Source organism: Leptidea sinapis, chromosome 14 (genome assembly GCF_905404315.1).
Source record: "Leptidea sinapis chromosome 14, ilLepSina1.1, whole genome shotgun sequence".
Lineage (NCBI taxonomy): Eukaryota > Metazoa > Arthropoda > Insecta > Lepidoptera > Pieridae > Leptidea > Leptidea sinapis.
In genome coordinates, this window is record NC_066278.1 from 8,750,180 (window position 1) to 8,756,293 (window position 6,114).

The 6,114-nt window shown below is 42.6% G+C and overlaps 1 protein-coding gene across 1 annotated transcript in view; it reads left to right on the forward strand.

The window, feature by feature from the left end:
* Positions 1-4,936, forward strand: part of LOC126967909 (eukaryotic translation initiation factor 3 subunit A) — a 66,648-nt gene extending 61,712 nt beyond the window's left edge. Inside the window, exon 8 of the mRNA XM_050812610.1 lies at positions 3,027-4,936. The gene's annotated coding sequence lies outside the window, so the exon portion shown is untranslated. The remainder of the gene's footprint in view (positions 1-3,026) is intronic.
* Positions 4,937-6,114: the final 1,178 nt, after the last annotated feature.

Here is a 6,114-nt window from a genome sequence, read left to right on the forward strand (position 1 = left end):
CACCAGCTCCCGTTAGTATACCGCTCACACACGCCCCCCACACACGCTCCCGTTAGTATACCGCTCAAACACGCCCCCCACACACGCTCCCGTTAGTATACCGCTCACACACGCTCCCGTTAGTATACCGCTCACACACGCCCCCCACACACACTCCCGTTAGTATACCGCTCACACACGCCCCCCACACACGTTCCCGTTAGTATACCGCTCACACACGCTCCCGTTAGTATACCGCTCACAGACGCCCCCCACACACGCTCCCGTTAGTATACCGCTCACACACGCCCCCCACACACGCTCCCGTTAGTATACCGCTCACACACCACGCTCCCGTTAGTATACCACTCACACACCACGCTCCCGTTAGTATACCGCACACATACCACGCTCCCGTTACTATACCGCTCACAAACCACGGTCCCGTTAGTATACCCCTCACACACCACTCTCCCGTTAGTATACCGCTCAACAACCACGCTCCCGTTAGTATACCGCTCACACACCACGCTCCCGTTAGTATACCACTCACACACCACGCTCCCGTTAGTATACCGCTCACACACCACGCTCCCGTTGGAATACCGCTCACACACGGACCACACACCACGCTCCCGTTAGTATACCTCCCACACACCACGCTACCGTTAGTATACCGCTCACACACCACGCTCCCGTTAGTATACCACTCACACACGGACCACACACCACGCTCCCGTTAGTATACCGCTCACACACGGACCACACACCACGCTCCCGTTAGTATACCGCTCACACACGGACCACACACCACACTCCATACTCACCGACGACTCATTACTTCTGTGTTAGAGCTTGCACTGGTCAATATGTAGCCGGGTTGATAATTTACTTCTTCAATGTTGGCAATTATTCAGTTCTCATCTCGATTATAATCCACTCTATATAGAATTCTCTTCTGTCTCTCACTTTCCAAAAATAATGATCTATGTTGACGACCTGTATAGCCGAGTGGTTAGCGATCCTACCTACTAAGCTAGAGGTCCCGGGTTCGAATCCCGGTAGGTGCAAGCATTTATATGATAAACATGGATGAATGTTTCCGATTCATGGATGTTTAAATGTATTTATGTATGTTTATATGAATTTATGTATGTTAAAGTAAGTATATTGTATTAAATATATCAATGTCTTGTAACCCATAACACAAGCTATATATGCTTAACTTGGGGCAAGATAATTTGTGTCAAAAGTGTGTCAATATTATTATGTTCGATAATAGGAATATAATTACAATCCCTCTATCTTTTATCCGCAAGTTGAAGAATGTTCAAGCACACCAATGTAATATAATTTTTGAAACTGTCCCAGGTTGTTACCACCTCTTTGCATTTCCATGCAAATTCTGGGTCATTTTCGCTTCAAATAAATTCATTATCGCGCTTGTACCGGCTGAGTAATTTAAAAATCACATCATTTATATTGATTCCTGACAACCAGAGTACCAGGAGAATCAACAACAAACAAACTTTGTCTATTTTTGTTTTCTTTGTAGAAAGCTAATTTCGACGGATGCTTTTATACTTTGAAGTATCTTAAATGTTTGCGGCTTTGAGAAAAAGATTATCTTTTAACAAAGAGCAGACCAACGAAGCAAAAAAAATAATATACTTAAATATTCAAATTTAAAACAATCATTTATATTTGAACAGATTATATAAGAATATAAAATTCACAATCATATCATTATGTTTCTGTATTATAGACGAAGATAATATGTCTGTGCTTCAGATTGTTCTGCTTACTTATGATAAAACTGTCGATTGTATGATCGTGTATTACATCGCTGGGGACTAACGAGGTAACAACCCACGTTCCACACTTAATAGTAGACCTTTGTGACCTATTTGAAACATTAGGGGAATCCAAGTTAAACGCCTTCCACCACCACTTAGAGACCGTTAGCGGCCGTGTTATTCCTCACGGTGACGCAGGTATTTGACATAAAGCGGGTATAAAAATAATCTTAAATTTTTGCCTCACTCCGGGGCATCCGTGTTTGTTAGGGAGGATAGTTACTGTTGTCGTGGCTGCGCGTAGATTTTGCTCATTCACGCGTGTGTCTACAGGCACCATACTAGTAACCCAGAGATCATTTCTTAGATGACGTGCTTGCACAGATTCCGCTGCAATTATAGGATGAGTCTGTTGTGTCTATAAGACTACGATTATTACGAACCAAAATTATGCAAACATCGCCCTGATGTTTGCATTACACATATATTACAAAACCCAATACTTACCAGGTCTCAGGTGTCAACGCCCCTCTTGGAATATTCGACCAGTGCCTGGTTAATGCCTATCAGACGCCCACGTCGCAGAACAAAAGCGACCTGCAGTTTTCAACATAAGTGAGCAGATAGGAATAGGCAATATTCCAAACCACTGCTCTGTTAAACATAAAATACTCATGAATAACTTCATGATTCATAAAAAGCTCCAGTTCAAGTCACATGAATTAATTATTTTATATGATAATCCAAGCTTTCACACTTCGAGTTTATCGTCATTTCTTAAATTTAAATTGTGGCGTAACAAATACGGAAAGCACAATCCAAACTGGAATGAATTTATTCTCAAAGCTGTTTTTAAATCGGGGTACGGGACGCATACAGGTGTAGCCGAGTTGGGCCGGCGAAACTCGGCCTTATTTTTTAATATTTTTACAATTTCCGAGCCGTTCCCGTTTTATAGCCTTAACACATGGTCTGATTTGGTACACCCGGGCCGACGGACGGTCCGGTGGCGTGCGTGGGCGCCGTGTACGGTCCGGATAATATTAATAATTTAGTGCTATGGACAACTCGATATACCATTGAAAATGCTTCGCGGCACCGGACCGCGTCCGATGGTCCAGCTGGACCTAATCCGACCATGTGTTTAGGCTATTACATTTTACATACATACAATAATTGCTCGTTTAAGGCTCAACATTATTTATATAATCGTATGTTACGCTAACTTGATTTACCTTTCTTGTATTTCAGAGTTCGCGAGGCACACTTAATCAGTACAACAAGGGGGAAGTTCCTCGACTCTTGGTATATCGAAGCTATTCCCTGTACTCTCGTGCTCCGGTTGGACCACAGGTGGTCCACTGGCCGGCGATAGCCGCCCGGCTCCTGCGATACACCGTCTCCTACATTTTTCTACTACTTTGAAATATTTGTTAGCGAAATATTCAATTGTATGTGTGTATGCCCGGTGCGGTTGGACAGGAATCGTCTAGGTTTGGAAACGGTTTTTTGTGTGAACACGATTATTGCGTATTGAAGTAAAACTATTTAATTAGTGTGAATATTTTATAGCTTTACTTCAAGTTGTGTGTAGTTTTACTGCAGGCCTGATATCCTTCTTGTAACCTGTTGCACACAATCAACAAAGTACAAACTTATAGATAGGTCGTGAACTCGGGCTTCAAGAACACTCACACATGTAGAACCCGCGGCCATTTTGTGTTCACAACGCCGACGCACGCGTCACGTTATATTGACACCAGTGTTGTCAGCACAAAATATTAGACCGAACGATGTTGAAGCGCAGATTACCGAATGTAGTTTTTGGAAGTATTTACTCATTTTGAATACTGTGTATAAAATGACTGTTACGTCGAGGTCGGGAACCGCGCGACGTCCCGATTCCCGGCCCCGATGAGTTTTGTAAGACGCCATCGTTAGTTACATAAATGAGTTATTTTATTATTAGTCTCGTGACAAATTATTATGGTATTGTTGTTGTTAAAGGCGATACAAGTCGGTTCGGTTAGGTGCGGTGCGGGTTCGGTCCGTCCGTTCGCCTCTCTCATAGTAAGTAGCGGGTCCTCGGGTAGCTCCTTCGTTTGGTGAAGACCCAAACTGGTAATATATTGTATTCTTTGGTGTAGACCCAAGCTGGTAATAGATTGTATTCTTTCATAACGATAAATCCGCACCGGCCGAACCATAATAGATTCGGTTCGCCCGCGGGAACCACCCTCCGCTTTTGATCTCGAAATGCGACTGAAGAAAAGTGGCACCTGGCTGTCTTTGTCGTCCGCACGCGGCGCGACATCCGCCACTCAAATGTGATCGAGTCCTCAATAGAGGATCTAAATATTAACTTTTTATCATTTAATGTCGCGTGTTAGGACGCGGCCGACCTTGTGCATGTGGGGTCCAACACACGACGACGAGATCGGCTCGTGTTCGGACGATATATCGGTTGTACCTAGTTATGTAACTTATGTTAATAGAAACTTGTTTAGCAGAGCTAAACCTGCTGTTATGTTGTGTTGAATGATACCATCAGTGACTGGTGCGAGTGGATCAGTGAATGTAACGGACATTTAACAAATTTTCAATTTAATACGATAAAGTACTAAGACTTTTTTTAAATCGCTTGGATAAAGATTGTATGTACATAATGTTAAGTTAGGTTAGACATAAGTGCAGTGTTAGATGTAGTAGGACATAACAAATTGTACGAGGGACGCTCGCAGCCGACCGCAACGTTCACTCCTTATTTTTGTGTTATTTTTTATTTCTTGCTACTATTTTTGTTACTGACCTCTCCGTATCGATTCTGGCGTCACTGAAGTGTGCTCGCGGAGAACTAACTGTTGCGCCTTTTGACTCATCAGATTAGGATCAATAATAACTTGTAAAGTACTTCATCGTGTTTATGATGATGTGTATATTATCTGACACGAGCCCGATGCTCTTCTTCACGAGCACTCTGCAGCTTAATCACCTCCGCAGCTATTGGATCAAATCCACGAAATATATTTCATCAGTACGCGGTGCGGAGGCTCAAAGTGACGTCAGCAATCGAAGGTGATATTTTACAAGATAATTTATATTATGTTTTTATATATTGAATTAACAAGTGTAATAAAGAGTGAGCAATGGCAAATCTTAAACTGTTGTTTTATTGAACATGACAGTGAGATACAAACTTTTAATGGCAATAATATATGACTTAAATACTATGATTACCATTTGCTAAGAGGACAGTAATCGACATGACGGGGTCAAGCCCAGAGCTTCATCCTCCGCCGCGCTTTATACTCAATCATGCTCCGCATTCCACTTAACAAAGGGATTCCGATAGACAATTCCAACAGATACATTGGGAAGAATCAAGAAATATAACGTTGCGTAGAGATGTCCCTTCATTGTGTCTTCAACCGCATTTATCACGGGGAAGTGTTCCGAAGTGCTGTTCCACTTGATTCCTGCCGTCTAATTTCACCTTCGCACGACACGCCATAAATTACAATATAATCCCCACCATCTGGATGTGTGGCGGTCCTCCACAGTGCGGTATTCAAGGAGCTTTCTTCCACGTACAAAGCTGTGGAATGAACTTCCTTGGGCGGTGTTTCCGGGTCGATACGACATGGGTACCTTCAAAAAAAGAGCGTACACCTTGCTTAAAGGCCGACAATGCTCCTGTGATTCCTCAGGTGTTGCAAGAGAATGTGGGCGGCGGTGATCACTTAACACCAGGTGACCCGTACGCTCGTTTGTCTTCCTTTTCCATAAAAAAATAAAGTTATAGTTTCCATTTAAATGATGATTATCAAGCTCCATTTCTTGGGATACCTGGAGGACCATCTGTTGATAGTAATTAGTTTCTGTCAAGGTCGCTCAGCTGGTGATCTTGTATATCTCAGCCATAGAGGGGCGGAGCGGTTGAGGCAAAGGTAGAGCTATCTGTTAGTCTTGACATAGCGGAGGACTTTGATGGTGTGAAGCCCAAAGCGCTTCTATCAAGCCATGGATAATATTCACGCAAAACGAAAAGGGGCTACCGCAGTACTGCAGCGCATCTGATATGTTAGCTGCGTTATAACTAGTCTTGCCATAAATACTGAAACAATGAAAAAAAAATCTATGGCAAATAACATTTATTACTTTTATGTGTTAGTTTATACATAAATATAAAACAATTGAAAATATAAAAACCTTATTGGAAGTGGTCTTCATTGGCTGCAATATAGTCCTCTAAACGTTGAGGCCAGTTATCAAAAGAAGCACGCACTCTTTCCATGGGAAATTTCTTCACTGCCTATCGTACGGATTGTTTTAGGGATTC